The following is a 24,828-nucleotide window of genomic DNA, read 5'->3' on the forward strand; positions in this document are numbered from 1 at the left end:
CAAACATCCCACATGAACATTTTATTAATTTGAAGCTGAAATAGATTCACCTGTAAGAAGCTGAGACAAGTAGTGGGGGAGCACAGAAAGTTTGGTAAAATAAGCTTCATGATGAAAAAGACAACACGTTGGGAAGATCCAGAGCAAGTACACTCCATCTCAGCTGGGGTGGACCTCAGCCAAGAGCCCTCTCCAAGTAGAGTTAGAAATCAGAGGAGGGGGAAGAGAAACAGAGGTAGGGGGTTAGGTCTTGACACCACGTGACACCCAGTACTCTGTGAAAATGCGCCCCACAGCCTAGGAAGAAATGAAAACCAGTCCTCCTTACCTAACAGTGGTGCTGTGTGTGCCTAGCATGTTCAAGGCCCTGGGCTGAACCCCAAGACGGGAATAGGGAAGCCAGGTTTGCTGATGCACCTCTGCAATCCCAGCGCTGAGGCAGTGGTCAGGAGTTAAAGGTCATCTGTGACCAAATAGCCAGTTCAAGGCCAGCCTGAGATACACAAGATTGTATCCCAAAATACCAACCAAGCAGACAAAGCTGTGGCCTCAAGTTTTCTTTTTGTTCACCTCACTGAATTATAAGCTTTTTTTATTTTATTTTATTTTATTTTATTTTAAAAGTAGACTGTCAAAAGTCCAGAGGGGCAAGTGTGTTTTCAGTTTATCCTTCCATCCATAACTCAGCAGGTTTGGTGGAAGGAGCTTTTTTACCTGCTGAGTGCTCTTCTCTGGCCCAGAAGGCACGCATACATGCTGTTCCTTGGAGAAGCCCAGGGTTAAGTTCTCTGCATCCACAGGGAAGCTCACCCTCTATAACCCCCCTCCCCCAGCTCCAGAAGATCTGATGCTCCCTTCTGGCTCCTGTGGGCACTGCAAGCACATGGTGCAAAAGTCATACATACATGCAGGCAAAACACCCATACATGTAAATCAAACTACATATGCCTTTAAAAAATCAGTATAAGAAAAAAAATTCCTGTGTTTACAGCATGTTTTGAACATTAGTATTTCAGGTCTGGGGCCTTTTTGTAAGAATTTGTTTATGTGTCTGAGTAAACATACATGTTCTTATAATAAACACTGCCCTAAAGGGCAAAATCTTCATGAAAAATATTCGAGGGCGTTGAGTTTCAAGGTAGAGTAGGGCCCGAGTGTAATGGGGCTGGGTGTAGAAGACCTTAGTCACATGTGCAGGTCCCTGGCTTTAAAAAAACAGAAGAGTTGGGAGCTAAGAGCAACTAGCTTTTCACAGAAGGCTTAAAAGCAGTAATTATGACAACAATTATAGCCTGCCTTCAACATGGAAATAAATGAAATCCTCATGCTGTGGTTTCAAACAAAGTTGGGTTTAATAAACTCAAGCAATATAGGAAAAAAAAAAAAAAAAAAAAAAAAAAAAGAAAAAATCCCCAGAAGTTTCCTCCCTCTCTCATGTAGACATTGCCTGCCCTCCACCAGCCCCTGACTACTCCTAGCAGCTCCTTCTGTGAGCATACAAATGTGATGTAAGCCACTCCAGACCCAACTGGCTTGCAGCAAGCAGTTAAACCCTGTCTGAAGAACTGGTCTTCAGTCTTCACAAAGCTCCTTTGTTTTAGAGTCTGAGATGGCGGCTCTAAAGTAAGGAAGCCCTAAGGTAGACTTGTTTGTGTAAAGGAAAGAAACAAACCCGAGACTAGTCTGGGAAGGAAGGCATAGACATATATGAAGTTACATTGGCTATTTTTACTTACTTTGGGTGTTTTAAATTTTATTATGTGTATGATAAATGAGTGAGGGTATGTTTGAGCCATGTGGGGTAGAGATCAGAGGACATATTTGTTGAGTCTATTCTCTGTAGATGTTTGTGTAGGTCCTGGGGGTTGATCTTAGGTCAGCCAGCTTTACTCTTTGCTGTTTTTCTGAGACTGGGTCTAATATCCAAAGATGGCTTCAGACTTGCTATGTACCTGAAGATGACCTTGAACTCCCGATCCTCCTCTTCTAAGTGCTGGCATATAGGTGTGAACCACAATGTCCAGTTGCCAGTGTGAACCATCATGATCATGGGGCCTTTTTCATGCCAGACAAGCATTCTATTGACTAAGCTGTATTCCCAGCCCTTCATAGACTATCTTAAATACAGGGGATATCTGATCAGGCCAAATCAAACATTACTATGGTAGTTAAACATTAATCCATCTATAAGTTAAAATAGGACCAATATAAAGACCATGCCAGTATGTATTTGCTTTTACATATAATAGTAACATATTGTTTCTAGAAATACATTTGATAATATTTAATTATTTGCGGAGGGGCGGACATAAATATGTGGAGGTCAGAGGACAACTTGCAGAAGTCAGCTCTCCCCTTCCACCATGAGGTTTCCAGGGATCTGAGTCATGTCATCAAGCTTGGTGGCAAGTGTTTTTTATCCTCTGAACCACCTCAGCATCTCATTTGGTGCTATTCTGAATTCCAGAGGCTTTGCTAAAATTACTGTTTGCATCAGTGCATGACTGACATATAAGAGAAAGAAATTGTTCATATGCATGCATGCATGTATGCATTCATGCACACACAAGCATTGAAGAATTAGCCTATACCAAACATTGGCACTGAAGCCACATAGCTGCGCTAATAGTGTTAGCAACAGTTGGCCGTGAACCTAATTATACCCCACTGGAAAGGAGATGAGATACACAGAAGTTCCCACAGACCTGAATGAACAAAGGCTCCGAAGCATTATTTCCCCAGTTAGATTGTCAAACACTTCATTATAGCATTTAGCATAGAATATAGTTTATATTGGGATAAAGTATAAATAAAGTTGGAGATATTTCACCTCAAAATTTAAAAATAGGGCCAGGAGTTAGTCCAGTGGCATAGAGGTCTTCAGCACACCAAACAGACAAAAACGGAGGGAGCTTTGGTTCCAAAGGTGATCCTCTAAACCATTACATCACATTGGTTGGATTTATGTGAAAACTAAAACCCTAGCCAGGCAGATTAGCTGTTCTAGTTTGCTTTTTGCTGCTGTGATAAGCACCAACATTACCTTGGGAAGGAAGGGGAAGGGGCTTATTTGGCTTACACATCCACATCACAGTCCGTTACTAAGGGAAGTCAGGGCAAGAACTCAAGGAGAATCTGGAAGTAGAATCTGAGGCAGAGACCATGGAGGGATGCTGCTTACTGGCATGCTTTCCATGGCTGGCTTGCTCAGCATCCTTTCTTTTCTCTTCCCTTCCCTTCCTTCCCCTCCCCTCCCCTTCCCTTCCCTTCCCTTCCCTTCGTTTTGTTTTTCGAGACAGGGTTTCTCTGTGTAGCCCTGGCTATCCAGGAGCTAACTCTGTAGACCAGGCTGGCCTCGAGCTCAGGAATCCGCCTGCCTCTGCCTCCCAAGTGCTGGGATTAAAGGCGTGCACCACCACTGCCTGGCTCAGCATCCTTTCTTATACAATCCAGGACCACCAGCCCAGAAGAGACACCACCATAGTGGGCTGGGCCTTCCACAATATTGTGGTGGTTTGAATGAAAACTGCCCCCATAGGCCATTTCATATATGAATGCTCAGTCCCCAGTTGGTGGAACTGTTTAGAAAGAGTTAGGTGTGGCCTAATCCTTCTAATCACTTCAGGGTGGATTTTGAGGTTTCAAAAGCTCATGCCATTCCCAGTTAGCTTCCTTCTCTGCCTTGTGCTTGTGGATCAGGTGTGAGCTCTCAGCTCCTTCTCCAGCACCAAGCCTGCTGGACTGCCTGTGGCCACACTTCCTGCTATGATGACCATGAACTGATAACCCTCTGAAAGTGTAAGCAAGCCCCCAATTCAATGTTTTCTTTTATAGGTAGCTTTGGTCACAATGTCTCTTCACAGCAAAACAAAACAAAACAACAATAACAAAACACAAAACCATACCTTAAAACAGTCAATCAAGAAAAAAGCTCCCACAGACATGTTCTCAGGCCAATCGGATGGAGGCAATTCCTACATTGAGGTTCCCTCTTCCCAGGTAACACTACTTTGTGTCAAATTGACAAAATTTAGTGAACACAGTAGCATATCCCTGGAAGCTAAGTAAGTACTTGGAAGGTGAAGGCAGGAGGATCAGGAGTTCAAAGCCAGCCTGGGCTACATGAGAGTTTATCTCAAAATAGACCAAAACAAAACCTGTCATCCAACTGAAAAGTCTCCAAACTTAAGACTAATTTTAAAGGGGGAAACACAAAGATACTCGTCTTTAAAAGGTAAAATAGTAATTAATAACAACTACCATTTACAGAGGTCATTTATTCTAACTGGCAGGAACAGTTCTAGACAAGAGGGCTATAATAGTGTCACACAAAACACCAAAATCTCACCCTTATGAACCGTATAATCCTGTAGAGAAAATGGTCAGTGAAAGAGTTATCCAACAGCACAATCATTATGCTGGATTGTGCAAGGTCAGGAAAACCAGCAGAGGAGGAGAGCAGTCGTGAGAGCAGGCATGGGGACAAGAGTGTGTCACCAGGTCCTCAGACTTACCCAGGAGAGAATATGTATGTGTTACTAGTTATACAAATTAAGATATGTGCCAAGCCTAGTGTTGCTCCTGGAGTCCCAGCACTTGGAAGGCAAGAGGATTGCTCCAAGTTTGAGGCAAGCCTGGGCTAGATAGTGTGACAAAGCCTAAGCTGCAGTGTGAGACCCTGCTTCAAGAAAACCTCAACAGTAGCTGGGTGGTGGTTGTGCACGCCTTTAATCCCAGCACTTGGGAAGCAAAGGCAAGTGGATCTTTGTGAATTCTAAGCCAGCCTGGTCTACAGAGTGAGTTCCAAGACAGCCAGGGCTGTTACATGGAGAAACTTCCTCTTGAAAAACCAAAACTAAACAACCAACCAACCAACAACAACAAAAACAACAAAATAAAACAAACCCCCAAAACCCACAAACAGTAACATGAAGCATATAATGTGAATATTTCATATGCATTTATTTATCTTCTCATGGAGTATGCTATTTGTCTAAGCTTGTTAAGGTTTATTTACTCACTAATACTTGCTGTTTACATAGTAGTAGCTATCTAATGTGAAGCTAGGTGAGGCTGCAGCCACCTGATACAACACAGAAGGCAGGTGTGTGTTATTGGGAGATGAAATCCAGGAGTCTGGAGAGATGGCTCAGAAAAAAACGGTGCTGCTCCTGCAAAAGACTGGAGTTCAGTTCCCAGCTTCTGCTTTTAACTATCTACTTTGAATTTAGTCTTTCAAAACGTTAATCCCACTAGGCAGTGGTGGCACACGCCTTTAACCCCAGCACTTGAGAGGCAGAGGCAGGCAGATTTCTGAGTTCAAGGCCAGCCTGGTCTACAGAGTGAGTTCCAGGACAGCCAAGGCTACACAGAGAAACCCTATCTCGAAAAACCGAAAACCCAAAACCAAACCAAAACAAAACATTAATCCCACCAAAAACCAAAACCCATTTCATGCATTTACTAGGATTCAGGGAACTGACACCTTTTAACTTGTAACTAATGAATTATTTTGCTTATTATTGGGCTTTCGAGACAGGGGTATACTCTATGTAGCCCAGGCTGGCCTCAAACTCACCAATCCCCAGTCACATCCCCCGAGTGGATGGATTACATGTGCACATACCAAACCCAGGCACATTTTAATTTTAAAGGATGCTATTTGAAGGTTTCATAATAAGGAGTAATTCAGATAACTTTTTTTCGTTGTTGTAACATCATGACCATTGTTTGCTGCTGGCTGAGAATAAAATTATATGGATTTGTAAGAGATTCCCTGAAAGCACAGAACGGCTCCAGCACACCCCCTCACACAATGTCTGCCTGGAGAGTTCACGAGGGCATTAGCATCCTTCTCAGAAAGGGAACTCCGAAGCAGTAGAGACTTAAATTAGAAATTTTTTTTAATGTTCCATTTTCATAATTTATGGACCTTGTCCCTCAGCTTGTTTCAGATTTGTTTAGGAAAATCCATCTCCTGCTTGTTCCATTAGCTTTACCCTATGGATAGGGGATGGAATAAGCCAAAATTTGCCAAGGCTCTTAGATGGCTGCCAGGCTGCAGCTGGACGTGTCTCAGCCAGGGGGTAAATGGACACCATGGATGGTGACAGAGATGTGGAAACTAATGGAATCATGACTCAAGACTTGGTAGTTACCTGTGGAGTCACCTGAGCATAGGCTCAGGCTAGTTCATGGTGATAGTAAGAGAAGGAAAAAACTAAAAACTAAAAAACTAAAAAAATTAAATACTTAGCCTTGCGCCAACTTTGGGCTCAAGGTGTTGCATGTGTTAGTCTTACGTAACCCTCACAATGATAAAGTGACTACTTAAGTCCACACATGTGAAAAGTGGGGCTCCAAGGACTTAAATATGTCCCTCAATGTCTCACAGCTGTAGGTGGCAGAGAGAGAAGTCACGCCTACTCAACGTGACGACATAACCTACGCCTTGGCCCTAGAACCACCAAGCGGCGTGGACTCCATCACAGAGGGGTGAGAGACCCATGGGCCAGTTTCTGCCTTCATCTATTCAGTTCTCTGACACAGTGTGTGAAGGGGAAGTCTGCAGGTTCTCGGTGTTAGCATCTGCTGCTCACACATAGCATATGCAATGGAGTTTGGAGAGGAGACTGCATGGGAATGAGCAATGATGTAACAGAAAGGAAAGACAACTGTGTCACGAGCAGCATGTGGGGAAAACCAAAAAGAAGCTGGGCTCTGAGGCACTCGAGAAGGCAAGAACACTGTTGGGGAGTTCAAGGACACCCTGGGCAAAACAGCAAGTACCAGGCCAGCCAAGAGTACATAGTAAGGCCTTATCTCAAAATAAAATATCAGGCTCTAGGCCAAGACCATGTGGCCATGAATTCAGGGGAAGCTCAGACTGGACTTAAAGGGTGAAGAAAACCAAAGGCACACGGCTGGGTGGGTAGGGAAGGAAGGGATGGGCCTGGGAGGGGTGGGGGTGGGGATGGAATAAACAGAATATTTACGGAGTAAACGAGTAAAAACTCATCATGTCAAATTTTCAAACAACTAAAAAAAAAAATACAAAAATAGAGAAACAATAAAATAAACAAACTCCAAAAGTCAGGCATTTGCTTTGTTTTTAAAGAAAATAACAACATTGACAAACCTGTAGCAAAAAGGACAAGGAGGAGAGAGAAAACTCAACTTACTAAATTCAGGAGAACAGGAGACATCACTAGTGACACAAAGACAGGAAAGGATTACAAAGAAATGCTGTGAACAGCGTGCCCAGGTTAACTCCGTAACCAGAATGCGATAGACACATTTCGGGGGTGGGGGGTGGGGTGGGGTGGGGAATAAGCTCCAAAAACAAGATACAGAAAATCTGGAGCCAGAGAGACGGCTCAGCAGGAAGGATCACTTGATGCTCTCCCAGAGGACTCAAGTTCAATTCCTGCACCAAGCAGCTCACAAGCCCCTGTGGCTCCAGCTCCAGATCTGCCCTCATCTGGCAGCCTCAGGCACCCGTGATCAGCCAGGGTCCTGCTTTGGCTGCCTGCAGCAGCGCCTCCCTCGCCATTATGGACTCTCCCGCTAGAACCATAAGCAGTAATCAACCCCTCCTTAAGTTGCCTTTGGGGCTTACCACATGAAAACCAACCACAATATTAACAAAGATAGAACTACACTATTATCTAAATCATCATGGAGATGCATGACACGATCAACAAACTTTCATAATTCTAATAATCAGCAAATAAAACAGAAGAAACTTCTTCCACCTGATTTTTCTTTTAATCTTACCAAACAAAAACCAATCAAATCTTACAACCAACAATTTAATTGTAAAAGATCTACCACCTCCCTCCCCCAGATCGGGAACAAGGAAAAAAATGCATTTTATTCATCACTGTACTGGAGGCTCTAACCAAGGCAATTAGGCAAAGAAAAGAAACACAGGTTATCCACACAGGAAGCCCAGAAGTAAAACTAGACATAGACAACCTGATCACTGAGGAGTAAACAGTGTGCTAGACACTCCGCAGGATGCAGCCCACACAACACAGCCCCCATTGCCTGTGTGCACACCTAGTAAACAATCTACAGTAAGACATTACAGTAACAAGGGGTCGGAGGGGAGAAGCATCTCCTGCAAGCTGTCCTCTGACCTCCAGGCAAATGAGGTGACCCACACCCTCCCCATATATACATATGGATAAAAACTATAGGTTGAGGTTATTCAGCACCAGTAAGGCCCTGTGTTGAAGGCAAAAAAAAAAAAAAAAAAAAAAAAAACAAAAAACCCACACTAAATAATTAAATAAAAAGACAGACCATAAAATGGGAGAAAACATTTGCAAAGCACATTTCTGCTAATAGCTTTTATCTAGAATATGTAAAGAGCTACCATGAATTAATAATAACAACAACAACAAAAGACAAACTAATTTAAAAATAGATGAAGGAACTGAATAGACATTTCTCCAAAGACTCATCCATGGCAGTGACTGATGTGTGTGAGTGTGTGAGAGAGAGAGAGAAAGAGAGAGAGAGAGAGAGAGAGAGAGAGAGAGAGAGAGAGAGAATGAGAGAGAGGAGGGGAGATGTTGGGGGAGAGGGAGAGAAGTTGGGGGGGCTCCCTTTTCTCAGAGAAGGGGAAGGAGGAGAGGAACAGTGAGGGTGGGGACTGGGAGGAAAGCAGGGGCTGATATTGGGATATAAAGGGAATAAATAAACTAATTTTTAAAAAAGACAAAACAATGTATGTTAATGGAGACAAGAAATCAGAACCTTCCCACATTGCTGCTGGAGCTGTCAGATGGTACAGCCCTTCAAGCTGCTGACGGCTCCTTCCAAGATTGAAAAGGCAGTTACCACATGATTCAGAAATCCCATCATAAACATGCCCAAGAGAGATAGAGAGCCATGACTTCAGGAAAATTCGAGAACAGGGTTTGGGTAGACAGCCCAGTGGATACAGTGCTTGTGAGAGCAGGGAGTCCTCTGTTCGGATCCTCAGCACCCTAGCAAAAGCCTGACATGGGGCTACACCTGTGATCCCAGCACCTAGGGGTGGGGGCTGAGGCAGGCCAATAGTTGGGTGAGGCGTTCCCTGTGCAGCCAGTCTAGCAGAAACGGAAAACAGAGGAGAAGATAGCAATGATGACTTCTGGCCTCTGCACACACCTACATGACCACTTACACATAAGTGTGAGAACACGTACACAAACACTCACAAAACTGTCAAGTCACAGCAGCACTGCAATATCCAAAAAGCAGGAACCCCTCAAATGCACACAAACAGATTTAAATGGGATATATTCATACAACAGAACATTGTTTTACAATAAAAAGTAATGGAGTATTGACACTTGCTATAAGTCACACAGATCTTGAGAATACTGTTCTAAGGGCTGGAGAGATGACTCATTGTTTCAGGGCAGTTGCTGCGTTTCCAAAGGATCTCAGTTCAGTTCCCAGCACCCACATCCAGTGGCTCAACCGCTCATAACTCCAGCTGCAAGGGGGTTCAATGCCCTCTCTGGCCTCCATGCTCCTACCCTGCTCCTCCATGCAATGATCAAATTATTCCAGGTAAATAGAAAACTAAAAATAAATATTTTCGGGTGAATAGGGAAGTGGGAGGAAGATGGGAGAGGGGAAAGAATATGATCAATATATTGTACTTTAGAAAAATGTTAATAGTTTAGAAATAATGTTTGTAACTTATTATTAGTTTGTTACTTATTCACTTTACATTCCACTCACTGCCCCCCTCCCAGCCACCTTCCCCCCACAATCCTTCCCTACACTTCCCTTCTCCTCTGAGCAAATTGGGGTCCCTCCTGGGTAAATTTTTTTTTTTTTTAAAGATAGCATACTAAGTGAAAGACGATGTCATGATATAAATCCATATTGTAAAACATCCATACTTATATGAAACATGTTAATGAGTCAGAAGATAGATGGGCAAGAAAGCAGAAGTGGCTGGTAACGGGCACCGGGGAGTTTTAAGGTGTCGACCACGCCCTGAAAGTAACTGCCCTGGTGGTCACACAGCCTAGAGGACTTACGAAAGCCCCCTGAAAGCCCACATTAAATTGGCGCACCACGCCCCAGTAAAGCTGTTACTTTAAAAAGTTGTAATATCATCTTGAGCAAGTAGGGAAAAAAAGTCAGTCACCACTCAGTACCCACCCTCCAAAGGGAGCTTCTCAGAGCTGTGTCCCGACTTCCTCTTCCCACCCATCCCTTTCTGGTTTTTTTTTTTTTTTTTTTTTTTTTTTTTTTTTTTTAAGGAATAAAGCTTCTGCATGTGGCTCTGTGAGCTGGAATGGTTGGGTTGTATATTTCTCTGCCCATCTTATTTTGGACTCAGACATTTATAAGAGAATGCTTACCATATAGAAGGTGTCTTCAGACACTAGAGATGTCTCCATTCTGACACTATTTTTTACGTCTGGGTGAATGGCTAAGTGTCCCAGCTCTGTCATTCTCACAGTGAATAGAAGTGTAACAAAAAGCCCCTGTATGACCTTCCCCTCACGATGTGCTGGCACTGCTACAGAAATAAGCCTCTCGTTTGAGCCTCACGCAGCAGCCACCTGCCTCAACTTTCCCTTCAGTCTCCTAATCTCCACACCGACGCTGCTCCCCGATATTCACCAGAGACCACCTACACACAGCAAGCACATGACCAAGCCTCAGAAAGAAAACAGGCTTTGGAGTATGGTAGACAGTGAGTTCAAAACCTAACCCTTGCCACTTAGCTACCTTGGGCAAACTTCTGATGTCAGATCTGTCCAGCAAAGATCACACAAGCCACCAAACAATTCCAGAGTTACCAATACAAGCTGCATACTGAGGGCAAACCCCTGAATCACACATACACTCACTCCGTGGCCGGAGACAGGAAGGTGTGACCAAGTAGTGAAGATGATCCCATAGCACCACCGAGGAAGTGCAGGCTCTCCTGAGGAGATGAGAGGCCTCAGTGTGTCCACAGGATGCCTTTGGTTGACACTTAATGACTGGCCCTCCTTTGTGTGCTCCAAGGTTACAGCCACACAGAACTACACTCAGCACAAGCTTACAGTTGACTAGACTACACAAGGATAGGTCCTCACTAATCACACTGCTAGGCAGAACAGAATGCTCACTGCTGGAGGTCTGGGAGGCTTATTGTTGTTTGGTTAGGTTTTTGCAGACAGGGGCACAGGTAGCTCAGGCTGGCCTAAGTCCACTGCCCACATGCTGGGATTATACTTGCTGCTTTTGACAAGGGCTTTTTCTGCATTCAGAAGGAAGTCAGTGTGTAACCTAGATGATATTGGTTTTTTCCTGACCAGCTCTCTCCAGGACTCTTCTGCTCATTTCAAGGAATATTCATAAATGGGTTTTCCCCCAGGTAAGAATAGGAAATGATAGTTTCTCAGGAGAGACTAGTCAAATACTCAGTCTCAGAGCAAAAACTTACTCAAACGAGGGCACAGCCTCGCCCCTCAAAGCATGCCTAGCTGTATACACAGAATCCTGGAGCCAGCACCACCGGGATAGGGCAAGGACCAAGACGGTACATGATGAGAAGATTCCTAAACCAGAGATCAACAGTACCTGTACAGAGGAACCTCGAGGGGCAGCTTACACCTGCTATCTCCCCCACCTCCAAGTCCCCAGCCCTCTTCCCATGCCTGGAAACCTCAAACACTGTCAACATGTACAGTACCAAGCAAGCAAACCTGTACATGTTCTGGGAACAGACAAAAGTCTGGCCTGGTGCACAGGCCTGTAACCCTGTTTTAGCCACAAACCAAGGCAGTAGGAGAGTGAGCTTCAAGTTATCATCTGGCTTTCATAAGCATTTATTGACCCTGGTTGGTGTGTTGGTTATTTTTCTGGTTACTGTGACCAAACATCATGTGACGAGAAACTACTTAAGAGAGGGAAGGTTTATGTTGGCTCACAGTTTGAAACTACAGACACACACACACACACACACACACACACACACACACACAAATAAAATGTAGTAAAATTCTTTAAAAGAGAAAAATAGGGATTCATGTAAGTATTGGCTAATTTGTAAAAGTAATTCTAGAAAAGTACCTTCAAATTTCTAGTAAGCTAGTTTTGCTTTAGTCTGGTAATATACAATGGGTTGTGGCCACAAAATCAAAAGTGAACACTCTATTAAATCATATCCTAGGACACAAGATCCCTAAAATCGATGAAGATCCTGAGACCACGAGCAAGCCTGAGCTTTGTTTTGGTGATCCTGAGTCAACAAGCCCGGGTACAGGCTTCTATTAACACTCTGGACAATGCTGGGTGCTTCTTAATAAATCCTTATCTAGCTACTCAAGAGGCTGAGGCAGGAAGCCTGGGGTTCAGAGCCTGCCTGGGTAATACAGCTAAACTATTTCAAAAGCAATGGCTAGGCATGGTGGCATACACCTTTAATCCCAGCAGAGGGTGGGAAGAGTACTGTGAATGACTACTGGCCATCACTTAGACTATATAAACCTAGATTTAACAGTGGAATATTGACAGAAGATTCTGGACAGAGTTAGATTGGTAAACCTTGAAATTCTGGATCTGCTCTGGTAGAGGATCTTGAATAACCAACATTTTCCATTTGTGTGAGAACATGTCTCCAGTGCCATTTAGTACACTATTAGAATAGTTGGTTTTTCTTAAGACTCAACCAGTGGAAACTAGACAGGCGTCTCCGTTCTGCTCTTTTCCAGAACCTGAGTTCCGTTCCCAGCACCCACTTCAGGCAGCTCAAGCTGTCTGTAACTCCAGCTCCAGGGGGAATCTGACTCTACTGACCTCAACTGGCCACTCAGGGCACCTACACGCACAGGCTCAAATACACATATGCATGTAATTAAATATAAAGTTTTTATAAAAGGTTTTAAAAGATTCAAATAACAGTCACACAAGAATCAAATGAAGCTCAGTGGCTATAGCGACTTTTTCCAGTCATTTAGCTCTTCCTCTCCAGGGACAACGTGCACTTTCAGATTTTCTCATTACTCAGCCACAGAGTCACCACCACTTGCTACACGCGTGCACACTGGTGATGGCTTAGGGTACAAGAATAGCTGTGCGCGGTCTCTCTCCTTCCCCGCTCCTTCCCACCCTGAGCCCCAGCTCCCCCCAGCTTAGTTTTTATCTGTACAATCTTCAACATGTAAATGGTTGTAGGAAAGGCCCTGGTGCTCACCACACCGCATTCACACCGAGGTCACGCACACTTTATAGGTGTTCCGATACCAAGGGAGGTGATGTCGTCTGCCTCACATATTGGGTTACAGGGGTGGACATGCCGCATTGGGCATGCCACCTGTTGTACTGTAATCACGCCAACACATTTCCCACGGCAAATCTGATATGTCCTTGCTGCTTCGTCCACAGAAAGGAATACAGAACTTCACTGGATGAATCAAGCCTGCTCTGAATTGAGGGGAAGTCAAGCATGAGGAGGAAGTGAACTGAAACCCACCCCACCCCCTGCATTGCTGAGAAATGTTTGACCCAGCTAAGCCCGTGCTTTTCCAAGTGGCTGGCTGGGAGGGTGCAGAGAGTAGAGAGGAGCCAATGGCTGCACCTGAGTAAGAAACACTTGGACAGCATAGACCTTGACAATGGTAGGATTGGTTAAGCCTGGACATACGTTTTATCATAGATTTGGAGCCAGTGACTGAGTGTCTGGCATTTTCCCCTTCTTCTATCATCAATTTTTGAAATATAAATTATAACTAAAAAAAAAAAAAAAAAGGGGGGGGGGAGAGAAACAAAGATCTTTCTAAGCCAGAGGATCTTTCCCCAAAGGTGGTCTCAAGGCAGAAGGTGATCACAGGCCTAAGGTCAACCTAAGGCTGGTGCTTGGGGTTATGGGTGCTGTGAAAAGAAACCATTCTTCTAAAGGTGGGTGAGATGGGGCTTACTCGGTGAGCAGTGACTTACAGGTTTGCCTTGGAAGGAAGGGAGAGCCCAGGGCAGTGACGAATAGTACCAGCCCAAAAGAACTAAGTAAAGAGAATTCAGGGGTTTGAACATTTCCACCAGTAAGCTACAGCTAGATGGTCAAAAGTCTTCCCACTGGGTGGGAGAGATGGCTCAGCAGTTAAGAGTACCAGCTGTTCTTCCAGAGAACCCAAGGTCTGGTTCCAGCACCCACCTGACAGCTCACAATCATCTGTAACTTGTTCTAGGGGATCTGATGCCCCCTTCTGCCTTCCAATAGGCCAGACATGCATGTGGTCCAGACATACAGGCAGGCAAGACATCCATGCAAATAAAATAAATCAATGCTACAATAACAATAATGACAAAATTCCACCTAGAGTCACTACTCTCCCCTGTCCTTTAGCTTGGTGCTTAGTGACTGTCTTACAGGTTTATAAGCAGGGGTGTTTTAATACTGTTGGAAATCTTACTTAAAATAATATATACATACATGTAGATGTATATGGATGTATTGGAAATTGTGTTAGCCACAGAACTCAAAAGACAAAATGAAGTGTTGGGTGTACTCTCTCTTTCCCTCACACTCCCCCCCCCCACACACACACGCGCAGACACACACACACACACACACACACACACACACACACACACAGAGGCACAGACACACACCAATGGCTAGCAGCTTCTTATAGACTACTACAGGGTATTGAAAAGAGGTGGAACTGGTGAAGTTTGAAAACCGCACATCTGTTGCACATCTGTGATCCATCTTGTGATGGATGGGAATTCAGGTGTTCAGATTCTCTGAAGATGTTCTGTGATTTTGCATTCTATCTTTAATAATGAGATTCTTGGGTCTTTTCTCATTTAATTATATATATATATGTAAGGGTGTTGTACATGCACGTGTGTCTGCAACACCTTCCTGCCTGGTGTCCCCAGAGGTCAAAAGTAGGTGTCAAGATACCCCAAACCTGGTTTTGAGCTGCCATATGGGTGCTGGGGTTAAACCATGAACCTTTGCTGTTGAAGCCATCCCTCCAGCTGACATTTTTAAGGTTTTGAGATCCACTGCCTCGTGCACACTGTCCTTACAGAGCACACAGGTGCAAGGTGGCAAGGTGTAGAAAAATCGAAACAAGCTGGGTTCAGCTGCAGCAATAAATAGGCTATCTGTGGCAATTTTTTTCTTCCAGTTGTAACCCACAAGTTTTCCTTAACGAATTAGTCTATTTACACTTCCTCCTCTGCTTCTCTCCAATTCTGTGATAAGGTCTTGGCAGAAGTCAAATTGGGCGGGGCATGGCAGGGCAAGCCAGAGCTTGGGCAGCAGAGGTAGGCAGGTTTCTGTGAGGTGGAGGTTAGCCTGGTCTACAAAGAGTGTCTAGGCCACCCAGGACTCCATAGTGTCTCAAAATAAAACTGACAAAAACAAATAAAACCCATAGCAAATGAACAGGATTAGATTACTAAATGAATTGTTTTGAAAAATCTCCCCCACACATTTCACTCAAGCCCTTAATATTCCTAAAGATTGATTTATTTTTATTTTCTGTGTATGTGTAGGTGGCTAAGAATATCATGTGTGTGCCTATTATCCACAGATGGCAGGATGTCATTGGATCCCCTGAAACAAAGACTTTGTGAGCCACCATGTGGTGGTGGGAATCGAACCTGGGTCCTTTATGGGAGCAGTGTTCTGTATCATTGATCTATCTCTCTAAGCCCATTGATAACAACTTTTATATGACTCAGAAGTAGGTCATTTTTGAATTGTCAACAGTGAATTCTTTACCAGACTCCACTTAGGAATGAGCCATGAGTGCTTATTTCTAAATGAAAATCGTGAAAAAGAAAATAGTTCTCTAAAAATGATTTACGTTTTTGTGTTTAAGAATAAAACAAAAATTCCTTCCCTTCCCCCTGGCTTTCTCTCGTTTGTTTTCTTGAGGCACAGTCTTACTTTTTAGCCCAGGCTAGCCTTGATCTTACAGTAACTGCTATAGTATCCCAAGTGCTAGGGTTACAGGCATGAAGCCAAAGCGTGGTTAAGATTATTTTTAAACAGTACTGGACTTCTGGGTGTGATGACATACACGTTTATTTCCAGCACTCAAGAGTCAGAGGCAGGTGGACCTTTGTGAGTTTGAGGCCAGCCTGGGCTACATAGTGAGACCCTGTCTAAAGGGGAGGGGGTGAGAAACATATGTTCCATCACCATTCACAAGCAGTATCTCCAAATATCTAATTTCTCTATTAAAAACACACCATCCAAGTCTCTGTTTCCTACTTAAAGCAAAGCAAATAAATCCCTTTATTTTTCCTATGGTACAAACAAGAGAGCTCCTGAGAAGTGTAGGCAGCACACCAGCTCAGAGAGCAGGCAAGAATGAATGGACAGAGGATTAATAAATAATAAATAATAATAAAATAATAAATAATAAATAAATCACCAGGCCTGGAAACATGGAGTCGGGTCCCTCATCCAGGTATGTGTTCCTTCAACAGAAGCCACTCCCTGGCTGTTTCTACATTCTAATTCGTATGCAGCACAAACAGTCCTTATCACACGAGAAGTGGGGTTCTAGTCACTGGAGGATGTCCTTTGGTGTGCTGTCTTTGTGAGGGGCTATTTATTGCTTTCTCAGACAAGTGTATCAAACAGTGGCAGAAGATGTAGTCAAACTGCTCAGATTTTCTTATGAAATGATGAGAGATAACCAATACTATAACCCTAACACCTGGGAGGCTAAGGCAGGAGGATTATGAGTTTGAAGCCATCCTGGGCTATATATAATTTAGTTCTTGAGTTACAGAGTGAGTGAAATTTTCTATTAAACAACTAAAGCGTGGGCAAGCAGGTGTTTCCTATGTTCTTACAGTAAAAAGTCATTATTGGAGAAGCAGAATGAGATCTTTGTTTGGTTTCTTCCGGAGTTTGCATATGCAGTGAGCAGCTAACACAGGGAGGTCAGTCATTTAAACAATGGTCGATTTAAATATCGGGGTTTCACAATCTTTAAACCGGGGAAAATCCGCAAGGAGCACTATTCAGTCCCTTGAACTCCTTGTTGGAGTTCAGGTTCATTAGTGGACACAAAGTTCTGTCTAAGAATCCTGTTGGAAAGTAAGGCTAGCGAAAACCACTGCACTCCAGCAGTGTGCCAGACTGACACACCAAACACTACCTCAGCAATGATGCTCAAAACCCACTGGGTGTTGGCATACCTATATGTCAGCTTAGTGTCACAGAAAGGCCACTATGCTGGGCAGGGAAAGGGTTTAGCTGCTAATCAGCTCTTTCAATACGAAACCCAGACAAGAGAGGCAGGATATCAATCTTGGGACGATGGTTGTTAGACCCTACTGGCATCCAAGGTATCTGTCTGGTTGCCTGAAAGCTTGGAAACCATTCTGAGCACCACTTGATTTCACTTCTCCTGTTATTCCAGGCAGGAGAACAGAGACCCACAGAGCCAAGCCAGCAACAAATTGGATGAGTGTCTGCAATTTCCTTCCCAAGGATACTGAGGGCAAAAGAACTCTTGGCAATCAGGCATGGTAGTGTACACCTGCAATCCCAGCTTTCAGGAGGCAGAAAGAGGTAGGATTGTCATAAGTTCAAGGTCAGCCTCAATTACATAGCAGCTTTTAGGCCAGCCAGAGTTATATAGTAAAAACTTGACTCACAATAACAGAACAAGGGGCTGGAGAGACGGCTCAACAATTAAGAGCATTGGCCACTCTTAGGGCTCTTATGGAGTCTGTATTCAGCACCTCTACTGCAGCTCACAATTAGTTTTAATGACCTCTTTCTGGCCTCCTCAGGTACCAAGCATAAACATGGTGCATAGACATTCATGCAGGCAAAACAATCATGCCTATGAAGTAAAAATAAATAAGCCTTTAAAACAAAACAATACAAAACAAGGCATGAGCTCTGTAAAGCACTGCTGATCCTGCATGAGCTCAAGTAGTCACCTCCAGAAGCCATGTTACAAGAGGACAATAGTGGAGTAGATTTGTAATCCTACCCATGGAGAAGCAGAGATGGGGAGATCCCTGGGGCTCACAGCTCTACAAGCCTGGCATTTTCAGCAAGACCCAGAAGCCCCGTGTGGTAGTCTGAATTAGAAATATCACCCATAGGTTCATGTGTTTGAACACTCACTTTCTAGTTGGTAACCCTGTCTCAAGAAGACTGTGAAACTTTAAAGAGGAAGAATGTCACTGGGGGTGGGCTTTAAGGTTGCCCCCCAAATTGTCCCCCTGATTTGTTTATGAGTGTTTGCCTGAGTATGGATGTGTACATGAACACCTAGTGTCTGTAGAGACTGGGAAGGGTGCTGGATCCCCTGAAACTAAAGCTACACATACTCGTGAGCTGCCATATGGTGCAAAGTCCTCTGCAAGAACAGCAAGTGCTCTTACGTACTCTTCAGGTTTTGAGGTTTTATAAAGCCTGGCCCCACTTCCTGTCCCTTTCCTCTCTCTGCTTTCTGTGTGAGGGGACACGTGAGCAGGCAGCTTCCTGCTTCTGCCACCATAACTGCCTGTTGCCAAGGCTTCTCCACCATGACCTCTGGTCTTTATAAATATCCCTGCATTTGCCCGCGTGCGAGTACACACGTGTACACACACACACACACACACACACACACACACACCCCTTTGTGTGCTCTTGAGAGTTACCTGACCAATTTCCTGCCCGAGAAGCTGTCTTTTCCAGGATTCCCCGAAAGAGGTCACCAATCTTATGATGAGCAGGCCCACTGACCTCCTATTCCCTAACCTTGGTTTTCTTACAGCTCTGAAAGTTAAAGGCTCATTTTAAAAATTGAATCTAACCCACATCTATGTCTAGTCACAAAGACAATATCTATTTATCAGGAGGACGTGGTGTGGATAAGTCAAGACTTATGAGAAAAACAAAACAAAACAAAAAAAAAAAACTGTTGAAGGCCTCCTGCATTGAGCTCAGTTGTGATGAAGACCTGTGGCAGCTGACAGGGAGAGCAGCGTGAAAGCTTGAGACCGAGCAAGCATATGGCTTTATGCAAATCATCTGACTGCTTGGTGCCTTGGTTTCCCTTCTTCGAGAAGGGCGAAGGACTCTGAGCTAGCAGAGTTGTATTGGATGGGGGGGGGAGGGGGGACGACTCTAAAGCATTTGGTGCAGTGTCTCACACATGGAAGGCACAACCATGAAGCCTGTGTTCTGAAAGGCCCCTGTAGACAGACCAAAGGTAATGCTGACACAGGTCACCACACACCGTGCGGGTGGCAGGAGTGGGGCCAGAGAAGAGCAGGGCCCATGGAGGTGGAAAGTCCACACGTCAGCTCTTCTCCTAGCCAGGTATGTGATCGTATTGTTTACTTCAGTGTTCTCTTTTAACGTCGCAAGACTGCAGCTAATGGGAGACACGGAGATTATTTGAGAAAGGATTTTTTAAAGGTGTGTTGTATTTTTAAACTGTGTTTACATGTGTGCCCTAGGGGGAGGTGCGCCAGTGTCAAGGTGCCTGTGGAGGCCAGAAGAAGATGCCTTGGAGCTGGAGTTACAGGCTGTGGCCAGCCCTCATGAAAGAGATGGGTCCTTTAAAAGAACCCCTTGAACAATCTCTCCAGGCCAAGAAAATGTGTGGGGTTTTTTTTCCTTTTTTTCTTTTTAACAGTACAATTACAGAATGTTGTTTATAAAGTTAAAGAGGATTTATTCAAGGCAAGTTGATGATTCTTTTTTTTTAAGTAGTGTCTATGAAAGGCTCTCTACCAGTATCGGGAAAAACAAACCCTGGTTGCACAGAAAGCAGGGACCCTTGCTCTTTCTAGAAGCAACTTGAGATATTCAGCTTCAGCTCAATCATCTCAGGGTGGTTTCACAGATGGCACTGGAGAGACGGTGGCCCACGCAGCCACCAGGCCTCACTGAAAAGATCAGTCTCTCACACAGGCTCTTTTACATTAAGGCAAAGTTTAAAACAGAATCCCTATCATTGACAGCTAGGAGGAAATACTGTGAAGGGGCAGGCTGTCTTTTATTATTCTAAGAAAGGGCCTTCTGGGCAAGAGTCCGGTAACTTTGTTCCCCAGAACGTTCACTTCCCGGAACTCTTCTCCCCAGGCTGTGCAAGCTGAGCCTTTCGGGAGCTTCCAATGTAAGAACCTCCTCTGATTCTGCTTTAAAACACAGGAACTTTGACTCCCAGGAAATCAGTAACCCAGACTTAATTCATTTAGCTTTCTTACGATGGTTATTCTTTATCCATGCATACCAAAGCTTGAACTTAGGAAAAACTTTAAAGCTGCTGAATCTATACAGTGAGTATGAAAGTGTTCCGAGCAAGGGCTGGTAACGTGACTCAGTGCTTAAAGGTTCTTACAGTCAACCCGATGACCTGAGATCAATTCCTTGGACCCATGTGGAGGAACCTACTCAAGTTGCCCTCTGACCTTCACACACGTGTGCTGTGGCGTGTGCCTTCCCACCCCACCCTCTGCGCCTTCGATATAAATGAATACAATAAAAAAAAAATCTTAAAGAAAAATTCATAAGTAAAACATACAAGTTAGAACCCAGAAAGTCTTATCTTCAAAACAAATGGATTACAAAAGTTAAGAGAAAAAGCTCAAGCCAATGGCTGGCTTTCTAACAGAGGGTCTGCCTATTCCCAGCACGCTGTAAAGGCTGACTTAGGCTGGGATATATAGCTCAAAAGCTGAGTCTCTTGCCAAGCATGAAAGAAGCCTTGGATTCAACCGCCAGCCCTCAAGCAGGTGAGGGAGAGAGTCTTAGGAAATAGTGATGGCAGAGCCCCAACTGTCTTCTCCAGAACAAGATTGCTCTCTAGTGTGGTAAGCAATTTTCACCTTGAGTTACGCTCCACTGTAAACTCCCGAAGCTCCTGGGGCTGGGTTCCTCATATAAAACCGCCGCAGTTGCTCCTGAGACAGCTGCTTCCGTTAAATAAATGGCTCATGCAGAGCGCTTAGCAAACACACTCCCTGAAACAGGCCCTTCTTCTGCCTTCTCAGGTGATAACATTTCTATCCCACCCTTTATGAGGTCACCCAAGTTTGAAGAGCTGACACACAGAGGCATGGCTTTTTAGCTCACACTCAGAGTTTTAACTCCTGAAATAATTTAAAAAATTGTGGTCTATTCCTACAAAGCAAGACGAATGAGCAAATAAATTAGAACTATGTGCAACCGCCTGGACAAATATTACAGATATTTGTGAGTGCCAACTGTGTAAAGCCAGGCAGAAGAGCATAGACTGAAAGACTCCGTGTTTATGAAGTTCACCAACAGCCAAAGCTGAACTATGATGTTGATAATGGCTCATGCAGGGAGGAGGAAGTACAAGAAGTGACGTTGAAGAACTGAGAAATGAAACTAGGCAAAGGTCAAACACCTAGAGTCTCAGAACTGGGGACTGAGGAAGACTGCCACAGGTTCAAAGCCAGCCTGTGTACGCAGTGAGACCCTGCCTCAAAACAAAGCAAAAAAGAACTGAGAGATGAGAACACATCCTGGAATGGGCATTTAATAAACAGTTGATGGATGAATGGATGGCTACATGGATGGATGGATGGATGGATGGATAGATGAATCTATCTGATAACCAGAAATGTTATTGAAAGCTAAGAGACAGTATTAAGTGTAAGGGTTTAATGATGCTATGATCTACAGGTATAGCAACACACCATTAGGTGCTATGTTCCCTTAGCAGAATAACTGTAGGTTTTCTCCAAGTGACCTTGACCTTTCTCCTAGTGACCTTGACCTTTCTAGTCTCAGGTTCTTACCCACTTTTCCAGTGTGTGGTATGGGTTCCATCTCATGGGATGGGACTAAATACAATCAAAAAGTGGTTGGTTACTCATTCCTGTAATCTCAGTACTTGGGAGGCTAAGGTGGGAGGATTGATGGAGTTGGAAGTGAGCCTGGGTTGCACAGAAATTTCTAGGCCAAATGGAGCGTTGGTGTGATAACCTCACTCAAAACAAACAAATGGCTGGGTGTGGTGTACACACCTTTAATCCCATCATTTCAGAGGCAGAGGCAGGTGCCTCTTCTGAGTTCCAGGCTAGCCTAATCTATATAGTAAGCTACAAGCCAGCCATAAGTATATACAGTGAGATAACACTTCAAAAAGGAAGAAAGGTGCAAGCCCAGCTCCAAGGAACTCACCTGCAATTCTAGCATTCCAGAGGCTGATGCAGGAATTCAAGGTCAGCCTCCTAAAGAATGAGACTGACTCAAAAGAACAAAACAAAAATCCAAACACTACCAATCTTTTGTAGAGAGAGCACCTACTCATAGCCAACTTGACATAAAAGCATTCTCACCCCATTTACTAAAAGCAAAATTTGTCAATCAACAAACTATGGTGAAATGGTAAGGACCCCTAATGGGATATAAAATAACCTCTAGTGATCTTACACTCACACATCTAGGGGATTGAAATCTAGAAAAATTGAAAGGAAGGCACTTCTGTGAGACGAGGGCAAAAGAAGATCTCGAAGTCTCTAGAAAACAGAAGACCCTTTCCCAGAGCCTTTCTGCTCCTCTGATCACATTTCAGATCTGACTAATATTAACTACCTCCTTCAGAGAGTCTGGTGTGAGAACACAGAGTCCTCCACTGACCAAGTCTCCATTTTGGATTTACAGGGAACTAGAGATGGTCTAACTAACTGCACGTGTTGTGCAGTCTCGTGCACCTTTGTGACAGGCCAATGTTTTGAAACAAACAAACAAAACAAACAAACAAACAAACAAACAAACAAACCCCACAGGGTTTCTCTGTATAGCCTTGGTTGTCCTGGAGCTTGCTCTATATGGACCAGACTGAACTCGGAGGACAGCCTCTGCAGGCTTTAAAAGCATGTGCCACCATGCCTAGCTAGTTTTGAAATCTTAAGGGGATAAGAAAAGGCTAATTCACTTTTTGAAAATGTCGTAACTTCTCAGTGGTCAAAGCAGTGAAAGGCCTGGCTATTCAGCTCCACTTACTATCCCTAAGCTTCAATATGCCATCCTTCCCTAAAACTGGGTCTACTGCTCCACAGTTGTTAGACAGACTCCTATCAGCCCAGACACAGAAGCCAACCCAGAAGCTTCAGCAGAGAGGAAGTTTCCTCCAACTTTGAAGCAGTCATCTCTGCTAGTCCCTTTACAGTGTCTGGAAGCTGGCGAAGATGCCCCCTGGCAGGATCGATGGCATTCTCAACCATTAATACCAACCTCACACATCCATCTACTACCACAAAAGGGCCAATGACTCCATATGCTTGCTGTATTCTATACATTATACTGTGACACCATTTGACAAGAATTAGCACCTACTTTTTGGGCCCTGTATTTTTTTTTTTTTTTTTTCAGAATTTCTGATTTCCTGTTTGGATTTTAGCCACAACTATAGGTATCTGTGTCTATCATAATCACCATGACAACTGACAATTGATCAAAAATAAATAGTTCAGGTTCCCTCTTGATCACATGAGTTCAAATTTTCTACCAAGAGGTAAGGGGGGCAAATAAAGACTCAGTATTCCCAAGGTGTAATAACCCAGCAATCTCCCAAGGTCATGGCCAACAATACAAAGAGACTCTAGAATTGCTGTGCCTAAAAGTCTAGATCTTAAGATAAAAACCTGATTTCACGGTGACCTTTAATTTGTACTTATCTTGTCTAAACTTAACGAAAGAGGGACGGGGGTGGAGAGAAGAAAACTTTCAAGAAATTGGAGACACCTTTTAGCAAAAGCTTTCAATTGAATGAGTCACCAGGTAGAAGGCACCAGGTGACACTTGGTTGGCCTCACAGAATCCGAAGGCCTGGCTCCTTGCTGAAGTCCACGTACACAGCAAAGGCTCCGGCCACCCCTCAAACCCCTCTCCATGACAGGCTTAGCCCTCTAGTACAACCGAAAACAGCGGAGGGTTACAAGTCTGCAGGGACTTCCAGCCACTGGGAAACTTAAGATTTCCCAAGAAATTCTTTCTGCCGGCTCACCCCACATATTTCCCCAGTCACCATCCCCACCCCTGCAGGAGAAGGGGGGCCCAAGGCCTATGCAATCCACAGTTTTAAATATTAATAAATACTAAAGTATGAAACCAGTACCTGCCAAACACCTGGTGCTTGCTTTCCCCTGCCCGTCCTCGCCTCCCACGCTCTGGCAACGGAATGCCCTTCAAAACCATGGCTCAGTGCTTTTGGTAAATGTTTTACGAGACACTGAACAGCCTTTCGACCCACCCTCAGAGCAAACACCGTTGAGAGAACACAATATAATGGTAGCGAAAAGATCCTGGGATGTAAAATAATGTCATTGAACAAGCGAGTTTCCACACTTCCCTGAAAGCAAGGGAAACAAGCCCAAATCTGAAGACTTGGGCATCAGTGGCCAAAGCTTCTAAAACCAAAACTTGACACTAGAGGCCTTAGATGTTTTTCTGTTTTGTTTTGAAGGTGGCCTTGCGATCACCTTGCTCTAATCCCCGAGCAAGTCTTGACTTGTCAGGCTGAAAAGGTGTCTAAATTAAGAGTTAATAAAGGGAGATAGAGGAAGGATAGAATTCCCCAGCACACCTGCAGACACAGTAGCACCCACATATTTATGGGGCACGAATTTCTAGTTATTGTGCAAAAGGTACCTGGAAAAGGTATCTTCTGCGATAACAGAACGGACACACTCCCCGTTTTTCTATAGCCCAAAAGTTCGTCACAGTTAAACAGCAACTTGCTCTGAACCAGAAGTTTGGCATTCCATTCAGGTTAACAATTATAACCGAAGGACAACAGAAACTTGCTGGCACCGAGTGATCAGCACCCACAGCGTGGCAGGTGCTTCTTAGAAGCAGGGTTAACC

At 44.1% G+C, this 24,828-nt stretch overlaps 1 protein-coding gene across 5 annotated transcripts in view; it reads right to left on the minus strand.

Moving 5' to 3' along the window:
- Rbm47 (RNA binding motif protein 47) overlaps positions 1 to 24,828 on the minus strand; it is a 129,639-nt gene that overhangs the window by 36,947 nt on the left and 67,864 nt on the right. The window contains exon 1 of one of the 5 annotated variants that reach the window (XM_034508187.2): positions 24,081 to 24,173. The exons of the other annotated variants lie outside the window; for them this stretch is intronic. The gene's annotated coding sequence lies outside the window, so the exon portion shown is untranslated. Of the gene's footprint in view, positions 1 to 24,080; positions 24,174 to 24,828 lie in introns of those variants that run through there. 5 annotated transcript variants of the gene reach the window in all.

Source organism: Arvicanthis niloticus, chromosome 7 (genome assembly GCF_011762505.2).
Source record: "Arvicanthis niloticus isolate mArvNil1 chromosome 7, mArvNil1.pat.X, whole genome shotgun sequence".
NCBI classification, from domain to species: Eukaryota; Metazoa; Chordata; class Mammalia; order Rodentia; family Muridae; genus Arvicanthis; species Arvicanthis niloticus.